Below are 21470 nucleotides of genomic sequence, written 5' to 3' on the forward strand. Positions count from 1 at the left end.
TACATGTAGTTTGTTTCTATAACATGAAAGTCTTTCCTGGATTGATCAGAATTTACTTCCATTGGACTATATCCTTCACTGCTCTTGAAGCATAATTTAAGAGATTTCTCTTGCATCACTGATGTGATTGTTCTATTATTAGACTCATAAGAAATTGCACCATCCACAGCTATACAGGTGTCCAAACAAGGAAATTGGAAACAAACCTTCGAAGAGAAAGAACACTGACAATTATGTGAGACTATAAATTCACTTTGGCCTTTGAATGCTAAAAAGCAGCACAAGCTAATCCCGATTTACATACTTTTCTTTCATTTACTAATGAGATTATTGTGGAGAAAGGCCTTTGAAAAACTCAAAGTGATGTATAAAATGTGAGTTATTATCACGACTGTCATGAAGTCCAATGATCTCATTTTATTGCTAAAGAAGCTGAGAACTCAGAGAAGGTAAGAGACTTGTTTATAATCAGGCAATGAACTTTGGGCAGGGCTTGGACTTTCTCAACTAATTCCTTGTTGACTTGAAATTCTTTTGGCATTTAGCCACTTTGTACAGCTTGGGTTGCAACTCTGAAAATATCATATGACTAGTTTTTTGATCTTGCTCCAGTATCCATTTGGGGAACTGAACTCTTCTCTTTTTTCCATGAACTGAGATTTCATAATAAGAAATCCCAGACGATAGTGGTTCCTTCTTTTGGTGCTCTCATTGGCCACAGTATTGACAACAGATCTCAGAGCTCTGTTCATGGACTCTTCTTGCTTTGTGGGAGCAGATGCAGACTAAGTTAGTATGCAATTTGCTTAAAATTAGCATTCAATTCATAACTAACTTTACTAGAGCTAAAGAAGGAAAGGAGTATGTTTATCACTGTTTGATACAAATGACTTTCAAAGTGTCCTGCCTTAGTATTTACTCCAGTGAATGATTTAAACATGTCCAAGATCTTAATGATTTCTGGTAGTGTTATGTTATCATCTCCTATACCTTGAAGACCATCTGCCCTCTCTCTTTCACTAAACAAATATAATTTCATTCCACAACCTCTCCAGACCAGGGCTTCTTAAACTTTTTTTACTTCTAGCTCCTTTTTGCCCAAGAAATTTTTATGTGACCCCAGGTATAAAGATATATAAAATAGATTTTTACTGATGACAAATCATTGATTATTGATTAACATTCAGTTAAAATTGAGTAACATTCAGTTACAAGATCCACTTATGGGATTTAGAACCATAATTTAAGAAGTTGGGCTCTGGAACACACTCAACATTGTTGTGAATGTGATATTGCTTAAATGCACCACTATAGAAAGTGTTTTAACATAAGCTCTGTGTATGCTGTGATTCCACCTTATTTCTCACCACAGGAAGCCATGATTTATCTGCCTGCCTGGAACAATGGGTGTCCCTTTCCTTGAGCAGGTGTGCATTTGTATTCTCAGCTGTCCACACGGTGGTTGATCCAAAATTGACATGCATAAAGCATAGATCTGCTTTAAACCTAACACTCCTCTGCTCTAGAAGTCTCAGTGGTTTTCCATTGCCTTAATAATAAATTACATCTTTATGTGACCACAAAGCCCAGCAACAAAACATAGAAAGAGAAATTCCATTTAAAATAACTATAAACAGTATGAAATATTTAGGAGTCTACCTGGCAGGACAAACTCAGAAACTATATGAATACAATTGCCAAACACTTTTCATACAAAGACAAATCTAAACAATTGGAAAAATATCAATTGCTCATGGGTAACTGAAACAATATAATAAAAATGATAATGCTGCCTAAACTAATTTACTTATTCAGTACCATATCAAACTACCAAAAAATCTGATAGAGATAGGAAAAAAAATCATCAAGAAAAATCAAAGGTCAAGAATATCAAGGGAATTAATGAAAAAAATACAAAGGAAAATATCAAATCTCAGACTATATTATAAAGCAGTGAGTACCAAAACTATCTGGTATTGGCCAAGAAATAGAGTGGTAAATCAGTGGAATAGATTGGTACATAAGACCCAGTAATCGATGATTATAGTAATTTAATGTTTGATAAACTCAAAGACCCTAGCTTCTGGGGGAAAAAAACCCTCATTATTTGACAAAAACTTCTGAGAAAACTGGAAAACAATAGGATAGAGCTAGAGCTAGGTCTAGGTTATACTAGGTATAACTAACACCTCACACTATGTTCCAAGATAAGTTCAAAACGAGTGCATGATTTAGACATAAGAGGTAACATCATAATCAAATTAGAAAAGCAATGAATAATCTTGTCAAATCTGTAGCAAGGGGAAAATTCAGGACTAAACAAGAGATAGAGAGCATTCCAAAACACAAAATAAATAATTTTGATTATATTAAATTTTTGCTCAAACAAAACCAATGTAACCAAGATTAAAAGGAAAGCAGAATGTGAAAAAATAATCTTGATATCAAGTGTCTCTGATAAAGGCCTAATTTCTCAAATGTATGCTGAGTCAAATTTATTTTATTTTATTTTATTTATTTATAATATTATCCCTTGTATTCATTTTTCCAAATTATCCCCTCCTCCCTTTACTCCCTCCCCCCGATGACAGGCAATCCCATACATTTTACATGTGTTACAATATAACCTAGATACAATATATGTGTGTAAATACCATTTTCTTGTTGCACATTAAGTATTGTATTCCGAAGGTATAAGTAACCTGGGTAGATAGACAGTAGGGCTAACAATTTACATTCACTTCCCAGTGTTCCTTCTCTGGGTGTAGCTACCTCTGTCCATCATTGATCAACTGGAAGTGAGTTGGATCTTCTTTATGTTGAAGATTTCCACTTCCATCAGAATACATCTTCATACAGTATCATTGTTGAAGTGTATAATGATCTTCTGGTTCTGCTCGTTTCACTCAGCAACAGTTGATGTAAGTCTCTCCAAGCCTCTCTGTATTCCTCCTGCTGGTCATTTCTTACAGAGCAATAATATTCCATAACCTTCATATACCATAATTTACCCAACCATTCTCCAATTGATGGACATCCATTCACCTTCCAGTTTCTAGCTACAACAAAAAGAGCTGCCACAAACATTTTGGCACATACAGGTCCCTTTCCACTCTTTAGAATTTCTTTGGGATATAAGCCCAATAACAGCAATGCTGGGTCAAAGGGTATGCACAGTTTGATAACTTTTTGGGCATAATTCCAGATTGCTCTCCAGAATGGTTGGATTCTTTCACAACTCCACCAACAATGTATCAGTGTCCCAGTTTTCCCACATCCCCTCCAACATTCATCTTTATTTGTTCCTGTCATCTTAGCCAATCTGACAGGTATGTAGTGGTATCTCAGAGTTGTCTTAATTTGCATTTCTCTGATCAGTAGTGATTTGGAACACTGAGTCAAATTTATAAGAATACAAGCCATTCCTCAGGTGATAAATGGTGAAAGGATAAGATCAGGCAGTTTTCAGATGAAGAAATCAAAATATCCAAAGGCATATGAAGAAGTGCTCTAAATCATTTTTGATTAGAGAAATGCAAACTAAAACAACCCTGCGATGTTACCTCATACTTATCAGATTGGCCTAAAAAAAGGAAAATGATAAATGTTGGAGAGGATATGGGAAAATTGGGACACTAATGCATTAATGATGGAATGATTCAACCATTCTGGAGAGCAATTTGGAACTATATCCAAAAGATTATAAAACTATGCATACCCTTTGATGCAGCACTACACTACTTGATCTGTGTTTCACAAAGGATTATAAAAAAGGAAAAGAACTTATACATGTAAAAAATATTCACAGTCATCTTTTCTTTGGTGGCAAAGAACTGGAACTTAAGGGAATGTCCATCAATTAGGAAATGTCTAAACAAGCTATGTTATATAAATTCAATAGAATGCCATTGTGCACTAAGAAATAATCAACTGCATAAAATAAAAGTATAACTGATGCAAAGCGAAATGAGCAGAACCAGGTATACAGCATCAGCAACATTGTGTGATTATTATTAATAAATGACTCAGCTCTTCTCAGCAACACAGTAATCCCAGATAAAGAACTCATGAAGAAAAATGTTATCCATTTACAGGTAAAGATGGACTTTGAATGCATATTGAAGCATTTTTTCACTTATTTTATTCTCAATTTAAATTTAGTTTAAATTTTATATCCACTCATATGAAAGAGTGTTCCAAATCACTACTGATCAGAGAAATGCAAATTAAGACAACTCTGAGATACCACTACACACCTGTCAGATTGGCTAAGATAACAGGAATAGATAATGACGAATGTTGGAGGGGAAAACTGGGACACTGATACATTGTTGGTGGATTGTGAAAGAATCCAACCATTCTGGAGAGTAATTTGGAACTATGCCCCAAAAATTGTCAAACTGTGCAAACCCTTTGACCCAGCATTGCTGTTATTGGGATTATATCCCAAAGAAATACTAAAGAGCAGAAAGGGACCTGTATGTGCCAAAATGTTTGTGGCAGCCCTTTTTGTTGTAGCTAGAAACTGGAAGATGAATGGATGTCCATCAATTGGAGAATGGTTGGGTAAATTATGGTATATGAAGGTTATGGAATATTATTGCTCTGTAAGAAATGACCAGCAGGAGGAATACAGAGAGGCCTGGAGAGACTTAAATCAACTGATGCTGAGTGAAATGAGCAGAACCAGAAGATCACTGTACACTTCAACAACAATACTGTATGAGGATGTATTCTGACTGAAGTGGAAATCTTCAACATAAAGAAAAACCAACTCACTTCCAGTTGATCAATGATGGACAGAGGTAGCTACACCCAGAGAAGAAACACTGGGAAGTGAATGTAAATTGTTAGCACTAATATCTGTCTGCCCAGGTTACATGTACCTTCGGAATCTAATGCTTATTGTGCAACAAGAAAATTGGATTTACACACATATATTGTATCTAGGTTATATTGTAACACATGTAAAATGTATGGGATTACCTGTCATCGGGGGGGAGGGAGTGGAGGGAGGGAGGGGAAAATCTGGAAAAATGAATACAAGGGATAATGTTATAAAAAATTACTCATGCATATATACTGTCCAAAAATTTATAATTATAAAATTAATTTAAAAAAGAGATAATAATAAATTTAGTTTAAATTTTAAAATACAAAGTTTGCAAAAAGTTGAAAAATATTTTTTGGAGACATTAGGGGTGTGCCTGGGCAAAACTACCTCAACTTACACACATCTGTGGATTTTCTAATATCATTAATTTTATACTTAAATATTAATACTTAAATATTTATACTTAAGTATAAAATTAAACTATTAATACCCACCCTTCAATAAACTAAAACATTCTACCCAGGACTTTTGTCAAAAATAGTCCAAAACTAAATCTTTGCCTCTAATCTCTAAGGTATAATTCTCTAAACATTAAAAAAATCTTGACTGATTAATATCTTCTCTTTTGTTCTTGTTTTTTAATTATCTTCTTATACTCCCTTTGAAGTATAAAGTTGTTTAGACTCTTACTATTGTTTAATTGAAGCTTTTTATTTTCAAAACATATGCATGGATAATTTTTCAACATTGACCCTTGCAAAATCTTGTGTTCCAAATTTTGCCCTCCTTCCCCTGACTCCCTCTTCTAGATGGCAAGTAATCCAATATATGTTAAACATGGTAAAAATATATGTTAAATCCAATATATGTATACATATTTATACAGTTATCTTCCTGCATAAGAAAAAAAATCAGATCAAAAAGGAAATGAGAAAGAAAGCAAAATGCAAGAAAACAATAACAAAGAGTTTGAAAATATTATGTTGTGATCCACACTCAGTTCCCACAGGCCTCTCCCTGGATGTAGGTGGCTCTCATCATCACAAGATCATTGGTACTAGTTTGAATCATCTTATTGTTGAAGAGAGCCACGTCCATCAGAATTGATAATCGTATACTCTTGTTGTTGCTGTGTATAATGATCTCCTGATTCTGCTCATTTCACTCAGCATCATTTCAGGTCTCTCTGAAATCATCTTGCTGATTGTTTCTTACAGAACAATAATATTCCATAACATTCATATACCATAATTTACCCAACCATTCTCCAATTGATGGACATCCATTCAGTTTCCAGTTTCTTGCCACTACAAAAGGACCACCACAAACATTTTTTGCACATGTGGGTCCCTTTCCCTTCTTTAAGATCTCTTTGGGATATAAGCCCAGTAGTAACACTGCTGAAATCAAAGGGTATGCACAGTTTGATAACTTTTTGAGCATAGTTCCTAACTGCTCTTCAGAATGATTGGATCCATTCACAGTTCTACCAACAATGTATCAGTGTCCCACATTCCCTCTAACATTTGTCATTATCTTTTCCTGTCATCTTAGCAGATCTGAGAGGTGTGTAGTGGTATCTCAGAGGTGTCTCAATTTGAATTTCTCTGATCAATAATGATTTAGAGTACCTTTTCATATGACTACAAATGGCTTTAATTTCTTCATCTGAAAACTGTTCATATCCTTTGACCATTTATCAATTGAAGAATGGCTTGAATTCTTATAAATTTGAATCACTTCTCTATATATTTTAGAAATGAGGCCTTTATCAGAACCCTTAAATGTAAAAATGTTTTCTCAGTTTATTGCTTTCCTTCTAATCTTGTCTGCATTAGTTTTGTTTGTACAAATTTTTTTTCACTTAATATAATCAAAATTATCTTTTGGTGTTCAATTATGAGTTCCAGTTATTCTTTGGACACAAATTCCTTCCCTTTCCACAGATCTGAGAGGTAAACTATTCTATGTTCTTCTAATTTGTTTATAATATCACTCTATCTAAATCACAAACCCATTTTGACTTTATCTTCTAGTTTCTGCCATACTAGTTTCTAATTTCCCCAACAGTTTTTGTCAAATAGTGAATTCTTATCCCAAAAGCCGAGGTCTTTGGGTTTGCCAAACACTAAATTGCTATAGTCATTGACTATTTTGTCTGTGAACCTAACCTGATCTACTGATCAACTAGTCTATTTCTTAGCCAGAACAAAATGGTTTTAGTGACCACTGCTTTATAATATAGTTTTAGCAGACCCTTAGAATTTGCTATCTGTGTCTGAAAGTAGAGCCATGCCCTCTGGCTGGATTTGAAGTTCACGGATTCATTTATTCCAAGTATATTTATTAATATGTAAGTAATATGTAAAGCTCTACCAGGCTCCCTCAGGACAATGGACATTCACTGTGGGCAGGTATTGTCTCATTTTTCCTTTTGTGTTCCCAGTGCCTAACAGTGTAGCATATAGTGTGTTCTTATTAAATCTTTGATAATTGAAATATAGTCCACCTAGAGGACTCATGTGAGTCTGCACAGGGGTGGAGGTGGTGGGTATGGATATGAGTGTACTGTAATCCTTGGGAGCATGGATTCTCTACCTCTGCTACTTACACAGTGATCCTTCTGAGGAAATTGTAGCAGAATTTGGCACAGACCCAGACCCAAGACATTTAAATGGCACTGAACCAACCTTAGTTAATACAGGAGAACATTTCTTGTACTTTAGGTATAATGTTCACTGGTGATTGCTCAACAAGTTATTGCGATGATTTGTAGAGGCTCTTGAGGCCCTAGAGTACCTCTCAGGCTAGCATGGTCCTCTATCTATTATTCCTTGCCATCATTCTTTAGAATTACCCACCAAAGGGAGGAGCCTTATCTTTGAAACACTGCTGCTAAAATGCATATCGCAGGGTATCAGTTATTAGCTTAAGCTTAAAGAAAATCTATAGAATTGTGGAGCTGGACCGTTAGTCCTGGAAAAGGATTAGGGTGCTATAAGAGTTGGGTCAAAGAAGGCAGGCTCTGGGAGATGAAATATAACAACAAAGAGAAAGGAAACAACTCAAAAGCAAACTTTACAGCTTAGAATGGGGTTGAAGAGGCAGCTCTTTGTAGCTCCCTTTCCTACTTCCATTCCTACTGGTCTTGAAAAAAGTTGTTCTGTGTCAAGTTAATGCATTTGGAGACAAGAGCTTTCTTTTAACATAATGTTCAAAGTTATATAATATAGACGTTTATATGCGAGTTAATACCAAACAAAATAAACTGTAGGCTCCCTGAAGGCCATTTGGCAGTCTTCAAACAGGATTCTTTTCTTTGCTTTGTAGAAAGGGGACAGTCCCCAAGGCAGTGTCTGGGGAGATTTGTTAAACTGGAATCGAAAAAGAGGACATGTTACTTTTTGTGAAATAATTCAAAGGTCATCAGTCTTTTTTTGTTCCAAGGGAAATTCATGGAAAAGGGGGAAAACTTAAAAGTTGATAAATGTTCCCTTCCCCTTACATAGTCTATAATTAAAAATAGACTCCAGCGTTCGGAAAGGAGCCTAAATGTTATTCTAAGAAACCAAACCAAAAAAAAAACAACAAAAACAAAAAACAAACAACAACAAAAAAAAAACAGGTAAGAAAATGAAGGGATTAGCCCAAGATTACCCAACTAGTTAATGCCAGATCCAGAGTCAGAAAGTAGGCCTCCAGGCCAAGATCTTTCACTTACACCATATTACTCTTTCCTTTAGCCTAATACTCAAAATGCAGATTTTTTAAGTAGTGGCTAAAGAGGTATTTCTTGGGCATGTTGAATAGGAGATTCATGCATTAGACATGCAGTTACAAGTCTTCAAAGTGACCGTGATCTCTCAAATACCAAATCTAATAGCTTTTTCTCACTCCTAATGCATCTGACCTCAAGAAGCTGGAGTGAGGCAGATCTAAGTGGCAGAGCAGAAGAAAGAAATATATTGAGCTTTCCACAAAAACTCCTCCAAAAAGACTCAGAAAATGCACCAGACCATATTGGGAAAAATCCACAAAGAATTCACAATGAGTGAATTTTCTATCTTAGATCAGCATAAGGTTCTTTTTTTTTCTTCTTAAAATAAGTCTAACAGGAAGAGGATGTGAGAAATGGAAACACTGAGGAAAGGAAATTTGAAGGTGATCCCATTTTAAAAATTTTTCCCAGCCTCAAATTTCTGAGCTGTGGCCAGTCAGTCAATAAACATGTATTAAGCACCTACTATGTGCCAGGCATTGTGTTAAGGATTGTGGACACAGAGAGAGAGACAGAAAGACAGAGACAGAGACAGAGAGAGAGAGAGAGAGAGAGAGAGAGAGAGAGAGAGAGAGAGAGAGAGAGAGAGAGAGAGAAAGAGAGAGAGACAGAGTGACAGAGAGAGAGAGACAGAAAGACAGAGACAGAGAGAGAGAGAGAGAGAGAGAGAGAGAGAGAGAGAGAGAGAGAGAGAGAGAGAGAGAGAAAGAGAGAGAGAGAGAAATTCCTTGATCTCAAGGAACTCACAATCTATTTGAGGTGAGGGAAATGGCATGCTAACAACTAAGTACAAACAAGACATGGATAGGAAAAATTGAAAATAATTAACAGAAGACTTTCAAATTAAAGGCGATCAAGAAAGGCATCCTGCAAGAGGTGAGATTTTTAGTCAGAACTTGATAAAAGTCAGGGAACGTAGAAGGAGGAGATGGGGAGGCTCTACAGATGGGAACAGACAGTGAAAATACCCATAGCTGGGAGATGAAGTAAGTTGTCAAAGAAACAGCCAGAAAGCCATTATCTCTAGGAGGAAGAGAGTACATGGGGATCAGTGATGTAAAAGGAGCCTGGAGAGGTAGCAGGAGGCCAGGGTTTTGTAGAGGATTCTGTATTTGATCGGGAGGTTACAGGGCTATGGGGAGCCACTGAAGTTTATCGGGTAAGGGGATGACAGTCAGATCTGTGCATTTTGAAGATTACTTAGACAACTGAATGTTAGAATGGACTAGTGAGACCCACGGTAGAAAGACCAACTAATAAGCTATTGAAATAGGCCAGGAGTGAGATGATGAAGGCTTATATCAGGGTGGTAGCAGTGTCAGGAAGAGAAGGGGCACACAGGAGAGATATTATAAAGGTAAAATCAACAGACCTTGGCAATCTATGGCATATGAGGTAAGAGAGAGTGAGAAGTCAAAAGATGGCACTTGGGTGGCCAGTCTGGGTGACTGCGAGTTAGTATTATCCCAGGCAGTAATAGGAGAATTAGGAAGAGGGGAAAAGAAAATGAGTTGAGATCATAAAAAAGGGAAAAGATCCACATGTGAAAAAATGTTTATAGCAGCTCTCTTTGTTGGAAATCTAGGAGACGTCTATCACTGGGAGAACGGCTGAATAAATTAGGATTTATGAATGTCGTGAAATATTATTGTTCTGTAAGAAATGATCGGCAGGATGATTTCAGAGAAGCCTGGAGAGACTCATAGGAACTGACACTGAGTGAAGTGAGCAGAACCAGGAGAACATTGTACACAATAACAGCAAGATTATGTGATGATCAACTGTGATGGACTTTGCTCTTCTCAGCAATAAGGTAATCCAAAATAATTTCAATAGACTTGGGATATAAAATATCACCTTTATCCAGAGAAAGAACCATAGACATTGAATGTGGATCAAAACATGATTTAAAAAAAAATTGTGGTTTTTCCCTTTTGCTCTGATTGTTCTTTCATAACATGACTAATAAGGAAATATGTTTCAAATGATTGTACATGTGTAATCTATATCAGATTGCTTGATGTCTTGGAAAGGAAAAAGGGTAAGGAGGAAGGGAGAAAAAATTTGGATTTCCTGATCTCACAAAAATAATGTTGAAAACTATGTAATTAAAAAAAAATGTTAAGTGGGAAAAAAAAAGAAGAGTAATGAGCTGTATACAGGAGACATTGATTAAGCTCTCATTTCTTTCATAAAGCCTTCCAGATCCTTCCCACTGGATTATAAGTGACAAAATTGCAGAGTTGAAGAGGATATCATTAGTTATATCATTCTAATCATACTGTAAAAAGAATTCTTGGTATAACAAATTATTTGCTCAAGCTAAAATAAGTAGAATAGTTGACAATAGGGAACCAGATTTCATATCTAATCTAATCTAAATCAATGTCTAGGCTAATCCCCTCATTTTACAGATTCAGTTTCTCCCTTCTTAGATATCTGTAACACTTGGCTAATTTCTCTCCTGAAGTTTATTGCATAATGCCCAGAAGACATGGCCAGAGTTGGGGATTTCATGGGAGTTAAGGCTTTTAATGACAGGTGTCCCTCTTAGGAACTGAAATTCTCACCACCACCCTTCCTTCCCCCATTTGCCTGGATATAAGATGGATAAAACATAGGCTGTGTTAGGCACTGAGGGTATGAGATCCAGCAGCTTCAGCAGAAGGGCCGGAGCTGGGACTACAGCATGGCTGAGAGAGAGGGCTCCATGGCCAGCTATGGAAAATGGATTATAAGCCAAATTCTATTGGAAGAGGAGCTTAAAAAACAAAACAGCGTCCTATTTTCCTGTTCTATCCCCAATTTCCTATCGCTAATGGCTGTCTTTAAGCCTGATTTTCTTTTAAAAATGGAATTTGTTCCTATTGTCTCCCAGCATGTTTTCACCCGAGGTCTGAGGGTACAGCCCACCTATGTTAGGATCCTGCAGTTCTGATGTGAGAAGTTAAATCACCTTCCTGCAGGGCTATGGAGCTATGGTTTGGTTTTATGAATGATCCTATAACTCTCCCAAACAGAACCCTGAAACCCAAGGCTCATTTAAATTTCCCCTAGAATAATGAAACAATTGAGGCCAGGGTGCTACTGAGGATGTGAGGGGGTGGGTTCTGGTTCCAAAGGCTAAATTCCGTCCATTTTTCTCAAAGAAAAGACGGGAGGTGGGCGTACTGAAGGGAAATGTTCTTCCTCCAAATTGGTCCAGTAGGTGTGATCTGGGAGGAATCTGACTCTTCCCCTTTTGTGTTGGAAGGGGATTTTAAGGTAAGTGAGATCCCTTTGAGCTCCACAATAATACTTAGTATTAAATCTGTTTTTAAATATGATATTTGCATAATTCTCTATTTCTGTAAACACTTAGGAGACATAAAATTAAATATCTATCTTTGTAATCCTCTTGCTGTCCTTCCCCCCCCCCCCATACCTACTATACTGGAGCCTACCATATTGTCTTGCATATGCACATATGTTCCTCCTATGGTAGGAACAAGAGCTGTCACAAGCCTGAAGCATTTTGGACCCTCAAAGATGTGGGGATCAGAAAATACATGAAATATATACCTACTATTCCAAGAGGACAAAGACAGTTTCAAGAATTTTGTGTGTGAGTGTATTTTGGTCTCTGAGTTCCCATCCTAACAGTCACTGGCAAATAGTAGGCACATAAATGTTTATGAAATTGAATTGAATTCAATGAGGTGACTCAGGCCAATTCCAATAGACTTGGATGGAGAGAGCCATCTGCATCTAGAAAGAGAACTATGACTGAATGTGAATCATAGTATTTTCACCTTTTTTGTTGCTGTTTACTTGCTTTTTTTTCTCATTTTTTCCCTTTTTGATCTAATTTTTCTTGTGCAGCAAGATAAATGTGGAAATATGTATAGAAGAATTGCACATGTTTAACCTGTATTGGGTTACCTGCTGTCTAGGGGAAGGGAGTGGGGGGGAAAGGAGGGAAAAAATTTGGAGCACAAGGTTTTGCAAGGATGAATGTTGAAAACTATCTTTGCCATGTATTTTGAAAATAAAAAGCTATTATTTAAAAATTGAATTGAATTAATTTAGTGGGGAGAATGATTTTATATTCTTGCCTTAAGCACAAAATTAGCTAGTTACAGTGCCTTTGATAAGTTCAAATGAATGAGAAAAAGGACAGTTTTTTTTTTTTTTTTTTCATGTTATATATACTCTTTCACAATCAGGTGGAGCAGTAAATAGAGCTCTGGCCTGGAGTCAGGAACACCCGAGTGAATTTGGCCTCAGATACTTCCTAGTTATGTGACTTTGGGCAATCACTTGGTCTCTGCCTCAGTTTCTTCATCTGTAAAGTGGGGATAATAATATCACTTACCTTCTGGGGTGCTTGTAAAGAATCAAATGAGATATTCACTGGACAGTGTTTTGCAAACCTCAAAGTGCTATATAAATGTTAGCCATTATTATTATTATTCTCTCACTTCTAGAATGACCACTCAGTAAAATACTTGCTGGCTTTAATTCACATCTCAAATAAAATATTATTTATAGAGCACTTTACATGCAAAACTCTGGCTATTATTACGGTAGGAAGCTAGGTTGTTCTGATGTGATTGAAGAAGCTTTCTTTCTAAAACCTACAGAAGGGTAGTTTTTGGTTTGTTTTAAAATCAGGGTCCAAGCTCAGGATTTTATTCTTCCTTTATGAAGTGAGGGTGTGTGAAGAGAACCGACAAGTACACTGAGGTTGTCTCAGTTACTCCCAGGAAATCCTGCGGGGGATACAGAAAGCCACCAATCTTCATCCCACAGGCTTCCTTCAGAAATCTGCAGAACTAAAAGACCTTTGTGTTTCTCTCCATGATCTTTCTGACTCCATGATCAATTAAGATCTATGCCTGTTGCTTAATTGGGGCAGTCATTCTGCTCCGTTGGGCTGTCATTGTTCCTGGTGAGAGTGGCGGTGGTTTGTTCTTGGTCTGAGGTCTGTCAGATTACTCCCTGACAATGGCACCCAGTTCCACTTGGCTGGTGATGGCCCCGGCTCTGGGCTGTAGCTGTCCCTCCCCGGCTCTTTGTCCCAGAATGACTCACGAGAAAACCTGAGGAGAAAGGAACCAGTCATAGGAATTCCAGAGGACCAGAGCTGTTTCAGGAATTTTTTGTTGGGGATTTTTGGACTGTGTGTTGCCACCCCAACAGTCATTGGCAAATAGTAGGCCCTCAATAAATATTTAAATGCAATAAATGTGGGAAGCTTTTAACATTTATGTACCACTTTAGGTGTTTTCATGGGAGAGAAGGCAAATGGAGAGAAAGAGTTCTTGGATCATCTCCAGAGAACTGAGAATTCTTAATTCCTAGCACAGAGATTTTATCAGATGTTAGGGAGACAGAAGTTACTGCCAAGGAAAGGTGGGGGAAGGAGTCTGTCCCCTACCAATGAAAGGTAGCTAAGGTCCTCCTCAAGGACTGAATTCCTGAGCCTTCCCTCAATAGACTGCAAGAACCACAGAACAGGAATTGTTTGCTCATTACCTACCTTTGTATCCCATGTGTGTCTCCCTCTCCCTCTTCTTCTCTCTCTCTCTTTCTCTCTCTCTGTCTCTCTCTCTTTCTCTCTCTCTCTCTCTCTCTCTCTCTCTCTCTTTCTCTCTCTCTCTCTCTCTCTCTCTCTCTCTCTCTCTCTCTCTCTCTCTCTCTCTCTCTCTCTCTCTCCATAAAAGCTTACTGATTCACTGAGATCTTCTGACACAGGCTGACTTTGTGACCTGGAAGCCAATCATTTAACCTCTCAGAGCATGGAGCACCTCTTTTTTTTTTATTAAAGCTTTTTATTTTTCAAAACATATGCATGGACAATTCAAAATTAGCCCTTGAAAAACCTTGTGTTCCAATTTTCCTTCCTTCCCTCACGACCTCCCTTAGATGGCAAGTAGTCCAATCTATGTTAAACATGGTAGAAATATATGTTAAATTTGTCATTGAACAAGCATGTATTAAGCCTGCTCATGTTTAGAATAGATTTTCCCTGGCAAGGAGATAGAAGCCTCTCTCTATCTCTCTGTCTCTCCCTGTGTCTCTGTCTTTTTCCTCTCTTTCTCTGTCTCCCTCTCTTCCTCCTCTCCATCTCTTCATCTCTCCATTCTCTCTCTCCATCTTTCTCCTCTGTGTGTATCTATCTCACCTTCTCCTTCTCTCTCTCCCTCCCTCCTCCCTCTCCCTCTTCTTCTCTCTCTTTCTCTCTCTATTTTTTCTCTCTCTCTTTCTCTCTCTCTCCTTCCCTTCCTTCTTCCCTCATTTCCTTCTTTTCCCTTCTCTCTCTTCTGTTCTCTCCCTTCCCTTCCCTTTCTTTCTCTCCCCTCTTCTCCTCTTCTCTCTTCCCTCTCTCCATTCCTATTTCTTCTCTTCTCTTCTTTCTCCTCTCTTCTCCTCTTCTTTCCTCCCCATTTCTTACTCTCTCTTCCTTCAAGTCCCACTTCAAAAACCACCTTTGCCTTGATTCCTTTCATAACTCTCTCAGCTGACAAAGGTTATTCCCTCCTTACATTTCCCTCCCTAGTTTTTGGCTTTTCTTTGTCCCTGTGTCCCACACTTTTGGGTGTGCATACACTGTGGCTTCCCCCATTAGATTTTAGTGTCCTGAGGGCAAGGACTATGTCATTTTTTCATCTTTGTCTCCCTCACCTCTCTCCCAAAACACAGCACATTTCATGGTTGTTTATTCTCCACATGATTTCACTGGCCTAGAAACTCCTTTGGGGAAATTCCCCCGACCAATGGGGACCATCACCATTGGGCACTCCAAGTCTTACAGTTGCTTAGGGCCCCAAGGGTTAGATAACTTTCTCCCTGGTGATGGAGCCAGTTTGTGCCAGAGGTGGGACTTTAACCCAGGACTTCCTGATTTTGAGGATATTTCTGATAAGTCAAACTGCCCATCTCTTCACTTTCCTGTAGAAAGCATTTAATAAGTTTGTTGAATTGAAGTGATTGGGGAGAAAGGGAGAGGAAAGGGACAGAATTTAAGCTTTTACCAATGACTTAGATCAGTCAATTTATTAAGCCTATGCTATGTGCCAGAAACTGCGCTAAGCATTGGAATACAAAGAAAGGTCTAAAGAAAAAAAGTTCCTACCTGCCCTCAAGGAATTCACCATCTAAAGTGGAAAATAGCATGCAAAGAATCATGTATGAACAAGTTGTATATAGGATACATAGGAAATAGCAGAGGGAAGTCCCTAGAATTAAGAGTTTAAGAAAGGCTTTGTGCAAAAGGCAGGATTTTAGTTGAAGTTGAAGGAAGCTTGGAAAGCCAGGAGGGAGACATGAGGAAGAAGAGATTGTTCCACTTGAACCATGAAGGCTTTCAAGAATCATCTCTATTTTTTTTTCAGCCTAATTCTAGTGGTCTTGTGATGAAGAGAGTCATCTACACCCAGAGAGAAGACTGTGGGAACTGAGTGTGGATCACAATATTGTATTTTCACTCTTTTTGTTGTTGCTTGCTTGCATTTTGTTTTCTTTCTCATTTTTTTCCTTTTTGATATGATTTTTCTTGTGCAGCAAGAGAATTGTACAAATATGTATATTTTTGTCATGTTTAACATATATTGGATCTAACATATATTGGATTACTTGCTATCTAGGTGAGTGGGAGGGGAAGAGGGGGAAAATTAGAACACAGGGTTTTGCAAGGGTGAATGTTGAAAATTATCCATGTATGTATTTTGAAAATAAAAAACTTTAATTAAAAAAATTATCCCTATTTTAAAAGCATTCCAAATATTTTCCTATCTATTGTTTTGTTTGTTTCTTTGAAGGTCTTCTTTAGTTCAATCCATCAAATTTATGAATTGCCTAATTGTATAAAGCAGTGTGTCTTCTGTGTGTTATTTATCTTCTAAGCTCGTAAAGTACTCTTCCTTTTCTTTTATCATTTCATCTCCCCTTTCTTGCCCATTTCCCAGAGCACCTAGTAGAGGACTCCACATACTGTGAGCACTCAATGTTATTGACTTGATTTTATGGCATGCCTTTGACTATCCAGGCCATCTCCTTGATGGAATCATATAGATCCAGAGCTGGAAGGTTCATCTAGTCCAAGCTCTGCATTTTATGATTAGGAAACTGAAGTTGAGGGAGCTCTAGAGCCTTGCTCAAAGTCACACAAGAAATGAGTTATAAAAGATGGGATTTGTACCCAGATCCTCCAACTAGAATCAGGTTCCTTATCCTGTGCTGTATTACCTAATAATCCTTTTTATGCTCCTCCTTTAAGTCATTTGGTCAGCTCCACAGTGTAGTTAATTCTTTCTCTCTCTGTCTCTCTCTCTCTCTCTCTGTCTCTCTCTCTCTCTGTCTCTCTCTCTCTCTCTCTCTCTCTCTCTCTCTCTCTCTCTCTGTCTCTCTCTCTCTTTGTCTCTCTGTCTCTCTTCTCTCTCTCTGTCTCTCTCTCTTCTCTCTGTCTCTCTGTCTCTGTCTCTGTCTCTCTCTCTTCTCTCTCTCTGTCTCTCTCTCTGTCTCTCTCTGTCCCTCTCTCTCTTTCTCTCTCTCTATCTGTCTCTCTCTCTCTCCTCTCTCTCTCTTCTCTCTCTCTCTCTCTCTCTCTCTCTCTCTCTCTCTCTCTCTCTCTCTTCTCTCTCTCTCTTTCTCTCTCTCTTTCTCTCTCTGTATATATATACATATACACTATGTAACTATATATATACACAAATACATATATATGGATATAATTGCATTTATATTTATTTAGCACTTTTAACCTTTTACTATCTATTTTCACATATGGCATCTTATTCTAGCCTTAGGATCACCCTGTGGAATATGAAGGATAAATCTTTTCTTCTAAGACCAGATATTCCCTAAATTGTAGAAATCTTGATTTCAACCAAAAACAAAGGGCCCATATTTTAAATTACTTATTTAAATCACAAGTTAGGCTTGCACAAAGCACCTGAATACCCTCTGACTTTTTTGTGTGGTCATTTCTAGGACCCCCAAAATGACACAGCCTGAGCCTAAGGAATGTATGAGCAACTAGTCAAAGTGTGAGAAACTACTGGCCACCGGTTCTGATGGCCACAAACAAGGTTCACTCTCTGGCCTATTCCACCATCTCTCTGGTCTGCTCCACTTCCTTAGCAGCTGAGTTGACCCTCCCAGCCCACCCCAGTCATCTCCATCCTGTGACTGGGGAATCTCTGCTTGGAAACTTCAGACCCTCAGAAGGCTCCTTTTCCATGTCCTGGGTCCACTCCAGCCTGCCCCCTTTCAGCACCAACTATCCAGCCCCCACATTTCTTCCTCCTCCCATTCCCAGCTCCTCTTTATACTTTGTCTTTCTCTGTTAGAAAGTAAGCTTCTTGAGCAGAGGAATCATTGTGTTTCCTTGCTTTTTAAAAAATCCCCAGCAGTTAACACAGTTATTGGTACATAGTAAGAGCTTATAAGATGCATTTTCATTTAGTCTCCAACACAACCTTACTTACCTTTTACTCAATCCAGCCCAATATTCTCCTGTTCCATCCCCTTCCTCAGTTGGGCCATCTACTGACTTCTGAGTCAGCTTTTACAAGGCAGTTTATACATGAAGCCCAATCCAACCTATTTTTCCCAACAATTCCCCCACTATACTAACCAGGAAAAAACTAACAATTACATTTTTTATTTCATTCCTATAGTGTTCAATCAAAAAAAATGTGGTGACCCTTGCTATGTAGGATGAAAATATTGTCAACTCCTTAACTTGGCCTTTAAGGCCCTCCACAATTTTGTTCCATCTACCCTTTCAGCTTTATTTAGGATTAGTCTCTTTCAAACTAAGCCTGAAACAATTTTTTGTAGTAGTGGAGAGTGAACCAGTCTCAGAGCCGGAAAAGTTTTGGTTCAAGACCCAACTCTATCATATATTGGCTGTGTGACCCTGGACTAGTCATTGAACCTCAGTATTTTAGGTCAAACTGAAATAGAAATGAGTCACTAAACTATACATGAGAATGTCTATGGCTGTCTTAGTGACTTAGAAAATAACATATTTGTATATTCTTTATTAATTCATCAACACATAAAAATAAAATTTTGTTTTTGTATTTCTTTTTTTTTAGATTTTTTAAATTTTCAAAATATATACAAAGAGTGACAGTTATGTGATGCAGGGGATAGAGCACCAGCCCAGAAGTCAGGCAGGAGGACCTAAGTTCAAATCTGGTCTCAGACACTTAACACTTCCTAGGTGTGTGACCCTGGGCAAGTCACTTAACCTCAATTGCCTCAGAAAAAAAAAATGTATATATATATATATATATATATATATATATATATATATATATGTGTGTGTGTGTGTGTGTGTGTGTGTGTGTGTGTCTGTGTGTGTCTGTGTGTGTGTGTGTCTGTGTGTCTGTGTCTGTGTGTCTGTGTGTATGCAAAGATAATTTTCAACATTCATTCTTGGAAAACCTTGTGTTCTAAATTTTTTTCTCTCTCTTACTCTATCCCCTCCCTTAGACAGTGAGTAATCTAATATATGTTAAACATGTACGATTCCTCTATATATATTTCCACAACTTCTTGCTGCATAAGAAAAATTAGATTAAAAAGGGAAAAAATGAGAAAGAAAACAACATGTAAGCAAACAACAGTAAGAGTGAAAATACTATGTTGTGATCCACACTCAGTCCCCACAGTCCTCTCTCTGGGTGCAGATGGCTCTCTCCATCACAAATCTATTGGAACTGATCTGAATCCCCTCATTGCTGAAAAGAGCCACGTCCATCATAATTACATATATTATAAACTTGTTGCTGTGTACAATGTTCTCTTGGCTCTGCTCTCATTTCACTCAGCATCAGTTGATGTAAGTCTCTCCAGGTCTCTCTGTATTTATCCTCTGATCGTTTCTTATAGAACAATAATGTTCCATAACATTCATATACCATAATTTATTCAGCATTCTCCAAATATTGGGCATCCACTCAGTTTCCAGTTCCTTGCCACTACAAAAAGGGCTGCTACAGACATTTTTGCACATGTGGGTCCTTTTCCATTTTTTATGATCTCTTTGGAATACAGACCTAGTAAATACATTGCTGGGTCAAAGGGCATGTACAGTTTAATAGCCTATTGGGAATAATTCCCATATCACTTTCCAGAATGATAGGATCTGTTTTATAACTCCACCAAAAATGTATTAGTGTCCTAGCTTTCCCCTCCAACATTTTTCATTATCTTTTCCTGTTATCTTAGCCAATTTGAGAGGTGTGAAATGATAATTCAGAACTATCTTAATTTGCAGTTCTCTGATCAATAATGATAAAATCAGATTTTTAAAAATTAAAAATGTAATTTGATTTAAATTTAGCTCTGGTAATACTCAGATGATCGCAGGGTGAGTTGTGGGCAGCATGCTGCCTGCATGTGGGTGTGTACATTCCCTCTGCTCAAAGCAACTCTCTAAAACTACGTATTTCAGAAAAAGCAGCAACCTGCATTGGCAAATGGAGTCCATATACCTTGTTGAGGTTCAGTCATGTCCAAGTCTTCTTGACTCCATTTGGAGTTTTCTTGGCAGAAATACTGGAGTGGTTTGCTGTTTCCTTCTCTAGTTTATTTTATAGATGAGGAAACTGAGGCAAACATGGTTAAATGACTTGCCTAGGGTCACACAGCTGATCTCTGAGGCTAGATTTGAATGGAGCTCTTCCTGATTCTAGCCCCAGTGCTCTATCCATTGCACCACCTTTTTTGGGGCTGGATCAGTCTAATAGCTAGCCCTCAGTTTTACTTGCCAGAAGCTTGATTTTATCAGTTTATTAAGAGATAATGAAGCTCTGGGAATCAATTCAGGCCAGCCCAACTCACAAGAGACTACTTTATGAAAATAGGCCAGTTTATTAATTTATAAGAAAGATACTGAAATACCCTTGTCCACTATTCATAGTCACTCCTTTCCAGGAACAAAATGACTAAGATGCCAAAAAGAAAACAGAACCATTTCTTTGGTGAGCATGGGATCAGGGCAAATGGAATTTGGTGGATCTGAGTTACTATTTCTTCCGGTTTATGACAATCTAATGAATTGCTATTTCCTATTTTATTCTGAGATATAGGCCAAATAAACACATACACACTTACTTAGGTAAATCTTCAAAGATTGCAATGTGCTTTCCTGAACCTTTGGGATAAGTAGAGTGAGTCCCCATTTTATTTACAGATGAGGACATTGTGAGGTTCAATGGTCAAGGGACTTGACTTCAGGCAAATCAATTGGTCTCTATCTGTTATCTAAAATTCAAATTTACCATCTTTGATGGTTCATCAATCTCCTTCAGTCATCTTTAGTGGTTCATAAATCTCTTCTGTCTCTTTAACCAAATGTTAATCTGCCAAGGTTTTCTTCCTCTTTTAAAATAAATTATACATTTTAAAAAATATAGAATGTAGAATTCCATTATTTGGTAATTAAAAATATGGAATAAAATTCTTCTTCTTTACTACAGGATCAAGATTTTTAAAAAATATACATTAATTTCATGGCAGAAACTAGGCATGGACCCACATTTAACACCACATACTAAGATAAGATCAAAATGGGTCCAAGGTTTAGGCATAAAGAACAAGATAATAAATAAATTGGAGGAACATGGGATGGTTTACCTCTCAGACTTGTGAAAGAGGAAGGAATTTGTGTTCAAAGGAAAACTAGAGACCATTATTGATCACAAAATAGAAAATTTTGATTACATCAAATTAAAAAGCTTTTGCACAAACAAAACTAATCCAAACAAGATTAGAAGGGAAGTAACAAATTGGGAAAACATTTTTACAGGTAAAGGTTCTGATAAAGGCCTCATCTCCAAAATATACAGAGAATTGACTTTA

General features: G+C 37.5%; 1 long non-coding RNA gene across 1 annotated transcript; it reads left to right on the plus strand.

The window, feature by feature from the left end:
* The first annotated feature begins 300 nt into the window (after positions 1 to 300).
* On the plus strand, positions 301 to 16283 carry LOC141565683 (uncharacterized). Its single transcript, XR_012489091.1, has 3 exons — positions 301 to 449; positions 10198 to 10425; positions 15989 to 16283. It is a non-coding gene; the product is annotated as an uncharacterized LOC141565683 (long non-coding RNA).
* Positions 16284 to 21470: the final 5187 nt, after the last annotated feature.

This window comes from Sminthopsis crassicaudata, chromosome 4, assembly GCF_048593235.1.
Source record: "Sminthopsis crassicaudata isolate SCR6 chromosome 4, ASM4859323v1, whole genome shotgun sequence".
Taxonomy (NCBI): domain Eukaryota; kingdom Metazoa; phylum Chordata; class Mammalia; order Dasyuromorphia; family Dasyuridae; genus Sminthopsis; species Sminthopsis crassicaudata.